Genomic DNA, 9,979 nt, shown 5'->3' with positions numbered 1-9,979 from the left:
TACATAATTAATGGTGAGGGGATGGCAAGCTGGGGAAATGAGGGCTTAGTCAGGGAAGGCCTCTTGGAGGAGATGTAACTTTATGAAGGTTTTGAAGGTGAGGGGAGTGGTGAACTGTCAGATATGAAGGGGGATAGAATTCCAGGCCCAAGGGAAGCCACAGACAAAGAATCCATGGCAGATGGATGAGATTGAGGTATAATGAGTAGCTTGGCTTTAGAATGTGAGGGCTGGGTTGTAGTAGATCAGCAAGGTAAGATAGGAGGGAGAGAGCTCACGGAGTACCTTAAAGTCAATGGTAAGATGTTTCTGTTTCATGTGGAGGTGGATGGGGAACCACTGGAGGTTTTTGAGGAGTGGGGAGTTATGGGGAGATATGGACTGAATGGTTTTTCATTTTTTAAGAAAAATGATCCAGGCAGCAGAGTGAAGTAAGGTCTGGAAAGGGGAGAGAGTGGAGGCAGGGAGGTCAGCGAGGAGGCTAATCCAGTAGTCAAGGTGAGAAAAGATAAATGCTTATAAGCAGTGTGGTTTGCTGGAAAGAGCATGGATTTAGGAGTCAGAGGATCTAGGAGCTAATCCCAGCTCTGCCACTTAACCACTGTGTGACCTTGGACAAGTCACTTAAATTCTCCATGCCTCAGTTCCCTCATCTGCAAAATGGGAATTCAATACCCGCTCTCCTTCCTACCCAGACTGAGACCCATGTGGGACCTGATTATATTGTAACTACCCCACTGCTTAGTACAGTGCTGGGCATACAGTAAACATTTAAAAATACCACAATTATTATTACTATTAATATTTATCAGCTTGACAGCATTTTGGATATGTTGGAATATGTTGTGAAGGTAGCACTGCCTGGATTTGGTGACAGATTGAATTTGTGGGGCAAATGAGAGATGAATTGAGGATAATGCCAAGGTTATGGGCTTGTGAGACCTGTTCTTCCTCCTAATTAGACTGTGAAAAGTGGGACAGGGACTATGTCTAATTGATTAGTTTGTATCTACCCCAGAGGTTAGTACAGTGCTTGGTTCATAGGAAACATTTAACAAACACCAAAAAAAAAAAAGAAAAGAAAAAGAAACCTGAGTTTAAGGTTCAGTACTTCAGATGACTTGTATTTTTTAAATAAAACTGAAAATTAACACTAATTCAAACACTAACCAAAACAGTTCCAAGGTTCTTTATGAAACTATAAAATTTGAGATGATTAAAAAATGTGTTTGATCTGCAGCTGTGGAAAAGCTAGGCTTCTTTTATCAAATTAAAAGGTTGACAAAATATGATGTTAGTAGGTATACAGCTACTAACAGAAGTTTCACTGAGGAAGCAAATAAAAAATTTCATAGCAAAGTCTTAAATGGCTCAAAAAATTATCATTTTTAGGCATTTTATTGTAAAAGTCTAGCATTAAACTGATTGATTATCACTACAAAACTATTACTTCTTTGGACCTGGAAGTCTTTACAATTTTCTTCAGTTTTGAAATGTTTTCTCTGAGGCCAATATTTGCTTTACAGAACTGATATGCAGTCCTAGATAAGCTCAATTTTCAAGTGTTTCCAGTCATCCCAGGTTCCTAACATTGCAAAAATACCTTTCTAGACATAGTAAACAAGGTACAGGCACCCAAGAACTTAATACAGTACCCTGCATACAATAGGCACTCAAAAAGTATCAATGATTGATTGACGGATTTAATCAAATATTGTTTGAACTCCAAGTAGTTCCCTGACTAGCAAAGTGAATGTTGCTGTTTTAGGAACCTCAGAAGTGTCCCACCTGTTTCCTCTCAAACGATGTAGAGCTGGGCCTGTCCCCTCAACTAACCCTGGACTTTCCTCTATTTTTCTTACATCTAGCTAGCCAAGCTAGCAGGACCCATGAAAAATTTCCCAGAAATCCTGCTGCTGACCCTGGGGAATGGGGAGGAATAGTACTGGCCACCAGAACTCCCATCAGGTTTGCATCAGAAGGATGTCTTTTACTTCCTGTCAACATAGGCTGAATGTAATAGAAAAGCAATGTGGCCTAGTGGAAAGACCACAGTTCTGGGAGTCAGGAGACCTGGGTTCTAATCCCAGATCTGCCACCTGCCTATCGTGTGATCTTGGGCAAATCATCTAAATTCCCTGTGCCTCAGTGTCCTCATCTGTAAAATGGGGTTGACATAACTTTTCTCCCTCCCACTTAGACTGAAAGGCTCCATATGGGACATGGACTGTAGCCAAGCCAATTATCTTGCATCTAACTCAGTGCTTTTTTAAAAAATGGTGTTTGTTAGGCCCTTACTATGCCAGGCACTGGACTAAGTGCTGGAGCAGATACAAGATAATCAGGTTGGACACAGTCCATCCCTGTCCCACACAGGGCTCACAGTCTTAATCCCCATTACACAGATGAGGTAACTGAAGCACAGAGAAGTGAAGTAACTTGCCCAAGGCCACACAGCAGACAAGTACGATTGATGATGATGATGATGATGAAGTGGCGGAGCTGGGATCAGAACTCACGTCCTCCAACTCCCAGGCCTGTGCTCTATCCACTAGTCCGCACTGCTTTCCTGCTTGGCTCACGCTTAACAGATACCAAGATTATTATTGTAATTCTTAGTAGCTACTCCACCTTTTCCCTAGGTAAACCATTTTTGTTTATCTTTCCTTACCCCTCCTCCTGCCCCCTTGGCCACTGCCATCACCACTGGCCCAGCCCTCCCTGCAGTTCTTTCAAACCTCTGACCCTGCAGCTGCCCTGCACTCCCATGCACCTAACCGGGTAACCCAGACCTGATGGTGGGTCCCCAAAGTTCCCCTGCAGTTCTCCTACCCCCTGCCCGGTTGGCCCTGGGCCTGTAATTGGACCACTCTGCTTTTGCTTTTCTTCACCTTGTCCCTTGTACAGTCACTCCTGTACCTCTGGGGACTTCTGCAAAATGTGCATCTGACATCATTACGTTACACATGCACACACAGTGTAACTGAATCACTGAATGACATCATACAGCATGGCAAAGGGAGGAAAATGGTCCCTCATCTCAGGGTGGCCAAGTATCCCAGGCCAGCCCTGGCTACAGAGTGTGAAGCCAAGCCCAGAGGAGGGGTAAGAGGACTCGAGGGAAAGTAATAATAATAATAATAACGATGGCATTTGTTAAGCACTTACTAGGTGCCAAGCCCTATTCTAAGTGCTGGGAGAGATACAAGATTACCAAGTCGTCCCATGAGGGGCTCACAGTCTTAATCCCCATTTTACATATGAGGTAACTGAGGCACAGAGAAGTTAAGTGACTTGCCCAAAGTCACATAGCTGACAAGTGGCAGGGTCAGGATTAGAAACCCTGACCTCTTACTCTCAAGCCCATGCTCTTTTCACTAAGAAACACTGCTTCTCTTAAAAGTAGGTTTTAGTTACAGGGTGAAGAGAGAGGGAACCATGGATAAGGAGGCTTAAAACAGCTGTGGGGGGGGAGGAAAAAACCACATGGGAAAGGAAAAGAGAACAATGGATTGGGGGAAGTGGAGTATGTATGTACAGATTTATTACTCTATTTTACTTGTACATATTTACTATTCTATTTGTTTTGTTAATGATATGCATCTAGCTTTACTTCTATTTATTCTGATGACTTGACACCTGTCCACATGTTTTGTTGTCTGTCTCCCCCTTCTAGACTGTGAGCCGGACCGTCTCTATATGTTGCCAACTTGCACTTCCCAAGCACTTAGTACAGTGCTCTGCACACAGTAAGCGCTCAGTAAATATGATGGAATGAATGAATGAATAAAAAGACCTGCCCTGGTGACAGATGGAGTTGCCACCTAGAATTTCATCCAGCAGAAACTACATGGCACACCACAAAAGATGCCAGGCAGGGCTGGGACCCTCCCTCCTCACCCCTCTAGTCCGTGGACACTGTCCACAGAGATACTCTGTGGTACTTGTGCTCTGTCAAGCTCTTAGTATGGCATCCTACATACAGTAAGTGCTCTTTAAATACCACTGATTGATTGATAAGAGCAGAGAGACTGGGAAACCAGTGAGGAGGTTGATACTCTTATCTAATCTTGGGATGAAGAGCACTTGACCTTGGTCCACTGGGTTACCAGAGCACCTGCAGACATAAGCACATGTGGATGAGCTAATAATAAACATATACACACATTTCAAAGAGGTTGAGAGGGAGGACAGGGAGAAATACCTCTTCTAATTAAAATACCTGGGTCAATCAGAAGAAAGCAAGTTTCTTGCCTGAAATGCAACTAACTACCTCAATTCAACATTTTGCCAAAAGGGACCAATTCTATCCGTTTGCAACTATTCTTGCCCCAGACCTAACCCTGTTTCCTGTTTTTTGGGAGGCATATCATCTGTGTCAATGGTCTCCCTCAGTCTCAGCCCTGTTCCCCAAAATTAGGCCTGAGAGATAGGGAGACAGTTGGGTCTTCTTGGCCAGCAATTACATTATAGAATTCGTCTAACAGCTAAATAAGATAGTGAATCTGATGCACTTGGATATGTGACCTTTGGGCATTTGATATTCACCCACCCTCAGTCCCACAGCACAGTACATATATATAAACTATATATTATAAATTATTTATATTAATACATGTCCCCCCCTCTAGACTGTAAGCTGGTTATGGGGAAGGAACACACCTACCAACTTTGTTGTATTGTATTCTCCCAATTGTTCAGTACAGTAGGTACGCAATAAATACCACTGATGGCAATGAGTGATGTCAGATGGCTGACTTCTATAAACTATGCACTTAGAAAATATTCCCCCACCCACCCAGTAACCATTTACTCCACCTAGACCACTAATGACTCGACCTTCTTCACTTAATTTGAGCAATAATCAAACCTAAACAAGAAAAGCCTTAAAGCCTCTTCCACCAAATCCCTGAGCCCATTGGCTGCCCATTTTAAACTCAATACTGGTTTGTTTCTAGACTGTGAGCCCGTTGTTGGGTAGGGACCATCTCTATATGTTGCCAATTTGTACTTCCCAAGCGCTTAGTCCAGTGCTCTGCACACAGTAAACGCTCAATAAATACTTCTGAATGAATAAATGAATGTTGAATTTTACACCATTTAGTCGGTTGCTCAAGTCACTCATTTGGAGAGCTCCCAGCAAAGGTAGTTTCTTCTTTTCTCGGAGGAATTTTGGGTAGAGCTGAACACTCTAGGGAGTCAAATACTCAGAGGAATTTCCCATTTCAGAGCCAACAGTGATTTAGCTCTATGGCCTGGGGCAAACCCCTTAACGAACCTCCAAATCAAGTTTCTTCTATTGTAAAAGGAAGATAATCACATTTTTCTGCCTCGAAGGGGTGTTGGGAGGGCTAAATACTGTTTGTAGGACACAGATGAAAGGCCCAGGATCATTCTAAACCGCCCTGTTCCTATAAGGGAACTTAATGATTCACAGAGGGCAAGCAGGGACTGTAAAAAGGGGTGAATTAGACACTTGTTTCACTTTTGGCTCTGATATTCCAGGCTTCTCATTTAACGCTGCCGCCCTTTATCGAAAAAAAGGGGGAAAAAAAGCTTTCCTTCCTTCCTTCACTCAATCGTATTTATTGAGTACTTACTGTGTGCAAAGCACTGTACAAAGTGCTTCGGAGAGAGAGTACAATATACCGAACCTTGGGTAATACCCAGCAAAAATCAACTGCTCAATTTCCGACAGCAGATTAAAGTTTAAACCCAATCCTAATCTGCATTTTCCTAGGCGGTTCCCCAACCATCGTTCTGGGACCATTTCAGTTTCTCCCAATCAATCGATTGTGTTTATTGAGCACTTACTGTGTGCAGAGCACTGGGGGAGTCCAATGTAACAGAGCGCCCTGCCCACAACGAGTTTACAGGTTAGAGTGAGTCAGTTAATCGTATTTACTGAGCACTTACTGTGTGCTGAATACCGCACTAAACGCTTGGGAGAGTACATAGAGTACTGGATGGAGCCCGGGCCTGGGAATCAGAAGGTCATGGGTTCTAATCCAGACTCCGCCACTTGTCTGCTGTGTGACCTTGGGCAAGTCACTTCACTTCTCTGGGCCTCGGTTCCTTCACCTGTAAAATGGGAATTGAGATGGTGAGCCCCACGTGGGACAGAGATCGTGTCCAACCCGATTTGCTTGTATCCACCCCAGTGTTTAATACAGTGCCTGGCACAGAATAAGTGCTTTACAAATACCACTATTATTAATAAGGCTTTGAAGGTGGGGAGTGCAATTGCCTGACAAATATTCAGAGGAAAGGGGTTCCAGGCCAGAGGCAGGATGTAGGCTAGGGGTTGGTGCTGAGATAGACGAGATCTAGGTCCAGGGAGAAGACTGGCTTTTGAGGGGGAGGAGGAGGAGTGAAATGTGCAGGCTGGGTTGGAGTAGGAGGTCGACTCATTTCTTATTTTTCCAGAAAGACCAAGGGTCCGGGGCCCTCGTGGTTCCCTGAAGCCCATAATAATAGCAATAGTTATTATGGTATTTCTTGAGCGCTTACTCTGTGCCAAGCACTGAAATAAGCGCTGGTTGGATACAAGCAAAGTGGGTTGGACACAGTCCCTGTCCCACATGGGGCTCACACAATCTCAAACCCCATTTTCAAGTGAGGTAACTGAGTACCAGAGAAGGGAAGAGACTTGCCCAAAGTCACACAGCAGATGAGCGGCAAAGCTGGGAATAGAACCCATTGGGCAAGTCGCTTTATTTCTCTGGGCCTCAGTTTCCTCATCTATAAAATGGGGATTACGACTATGAGCCCTATGTGGGACAAGGATTGTGTCCAACCCGATTTGCTTATATCCACCCCAGCACTTAGTACAGTGCCTGGCACAAAGTAAGCGCTTAACAAATACCACTATTATTATTATTATGACCTTCTGACAGCCAGATCCCTGCTCTACCCACTACGCCATGCTGCTGGCCCCTAGTTGGCAAGCACATCTGCCCCCCATTTTGGTGATTGGGAGGAAAGGGTCCAGAGGCAGCTGGAAAGAGCCCGGGCTTGGGAGTCAGAGGTCGTGGGTTCTAATTCCAGCCCTGCCACTTGTCAACTGTGTGACCCTGGGCAAGTCACTTCACTTCTCTGTGCCTCAGTAACCTCATCTGTCCAATGGGGATGAAGACTGTGAGCCCCTCATGATGATGATGGCATTTGTTAAGCACTTACTATGGGCAAAGCACTGTTCCAAGCGCTGGGGGGGGGGAGGGGGGAATCAAGATGATCAGGTTGTCCCATGTGGGGCTGTCTTCATCCCCATTTTACAGATGAGGTAACTGAGGCTCAGAGAAGTTAAGTGACTTCCCCAAGGTCACACAGCAGACGTGTGGCGGAGGCGGTATTAGAACCCACGACCTCTAACTCCCAAGCGCGGGCTTTTTCCACTTGGCCACGGTGCTTCTCTAACCCGATGACCTTGTATCTATCCCAGCGCCTAGAACAGTGTTTGGCACATCATCATCATCATCATCAATCGTATTTATTGAGCGCTTACTATGTGCACAGCACTGTACTAAGCGCTTGGGAAGTACAAGTTGGCAACATATAGAGACAGTCCCTACCCAACAGTGGGCTCACAGTCTAAAAGGGGGAGACAGAGAACAAAACCAAACATACTAATAAAATAAAGTAAATAGAATAGCTATGTACAAGTAAAATAAATAAATAAATAAATAAATAGAGTAATAAATAAGTACAAACATATATACATATGTACAAACATATATACATTGAATGACCTTTAATATTCTAAGTTACCATTTCGTGACAGACTAAAGTCTGTAGTTTAAAGAAAAGATGTAATAAAATTACATATTAGATGGCACATAGTAAGCGCTTACCAAATACCAACATTATTATTATTATCAGACCCTCTCGCCCCCCTCCCAGAGAGCCGGGAACAGAGAGGCCCACGGCCCCTGGGGAAAACCGTGCCCACCCCGGGGCCCATTGGAAAGCGGGGCATCCCCGGCCCACGTCATCCCCCGGGCCTGGAATGCCCTCCCTCTGCCCATCCGCCAAGCTAGCTCTCCTCCTCCCTTCAAGGCCCTGCTGAGAGCTCACCTCCTCCAGGAGGCCTTCCCAGACTGAGCCCCTTCATTCCTCTCCCCCTCGTCCCCCTCTCCATCCCCCACATCTTACCTCTTTCCCTTGCCCACAGCACCTGTATATATGTATATATGTTTGTACCTATTTATTACTCTATTTATTTATTTATTTATTTTACTTGTACATATCTATTCTATTTCTTTTATTTTGTTAGTGTGTTTGGTTTTGTTTTTGTTGTCTGTCTCCCCCTTTTAGACTGTGAGCCCACTGTTGGGTAGGGACTGTCTCTATATGTTGCCAATTTGTACTTCCCAAGCGCTTAGTACAGTGCTCTGCACATAGTAAGCGCTCAATAAATACGACTGATGATGATGATGATGGGGCGTCGGCATACCTGGGCGGGAGTCCGCCGGCCCCACCACCGCTCCCACCGCCGCTCCGCCTTTCCGCGCCGCGCAGGCCATGGCACAGCCCCCTCCTCCCGGCCCCTTCCTCCTCCCAAGCTGCTCTCCCCTCTCCTCCCAGCCCCCTCCTCCTCCAGGACCCCTCCTCCTCGACCCCTGCTCCAGAACCCCTCTAACTCCCCGCCTCCCCCTCCCAGCCCCCTTAATAATAATGATGGCATTTGTTAAGCGCTTACTATGTGCCAAGCACTGTTCTAAGCGCTGGGGGGGGGGGGGCGGGATACAAGGTGGGCATGATGTCCCACGTGGGGCTCACAGTCTTAATCCCCATTTTACAGATGAGGGAACTGAGGCTCAGAGAAGTTAAGTGACTTGCCCAAGGTCACACAGCAGACATGTGGGGGAGTCGGGATTCGAACCCATGACCTCTGACTCCCAAGCCCGTGCTCTTTCCACTGAGCCACGCTGCTTCTCTATCTCCCTCCTACCCCTTCCTCCAGGATCCCCCTCATCCCAGCCCCCTCCTCCTCCAGGACCCACCCTCCTCCCAGCCCCCTGCCCCTATTTATTTATTTTACTTGTACATATCTATTCTATTTATTTTATTTGGTTAGTATGTTTGGTTTTGTTTTCTGTCTCCCCCTTTTAGACTGTGAGCCCACTGCTGGGTAGGGACTGTCTCTATATGTTGCCAACTTGTACTTCCCAAGCGCTTAGTACAGTGCTCTGCACACAGTAAGCGCTCAATAAATACGATTGATTGATTGATTGACCCCTCCTCCTCCTCCCTACCCCCTCCTCCATCCAGGACGCCCCCTCCTCATCCTTCAGGACTCCCTCCTCCTCCTCGCCCTCCTCCTCCTCCTCCTGGGCCGGGCTAAGCACCTCTCTTGAGTCGCGGCTCCTCCTCCTCCTCCTCCTCCTCCCCCTCCCCCTCCTCCTCCTCCTCCTCCCTCTCCTCCCTGCCTCCCCGGGCTCCGCCTTCGGGACTCAGTTTCTTCTCCCGTAAATATCCCTGCACTCCCTCCTACTTAGATTGTGAGTCCCACGTGGGACAGGAACTGCGTCTGATCATCTTATTGTATGTAATAGTAATGGTATTTGTTAAGCGCTTACTATGTGCGAAGCACTGTTCTAAGCGCTTGGGGGGGGGGGATACAAGGTGATCAGATTGTCCCACGTGGGGCTCACAGTCTTCATCCCCATTTTACAAATGAGGAAAGTGAGGATCAGAGAAGTGAAGTCACTTTCCCAAGGTCACACAGCAGATAAGTGGCAAAGTCAGGTTAGAACCCATGACCTCTGACTCCCGAGCCCATGTTCTATCCACTGAGCCATGCTGCCTCTCTATTAAGCCCTTACTGTGTGCAGAGTACTGTACTGAACGCGCAGGAGAGTACACTATCACAATAAGCAGACACATTTCCTGCCCACAATTACCTTACAGTCTAGAGACTAACCTAATGCTTTGTACAGTGGTTGGCATGTACTTAAATGCCCCAGTTACAGTACCACCG

Source organism: Tachyglossus aculeatus, chromosome 14, assembly GCF_015852505.1.
Source record: "Tachyglossus aculeatus isolate mTacAcu1 chromosome 14, mTacAcu1.pri, whole genome shotgun sequence".
NCBI classification, from domain to species: Eukaryota; Metazoa; Chordata; class Mammalia; order Monotremata; family Tachyglossidae; genus Tachyglossus; species Tachyglossus aculeatus.
Note: the sequence above shows the minus strand (reverse complement) of the source record.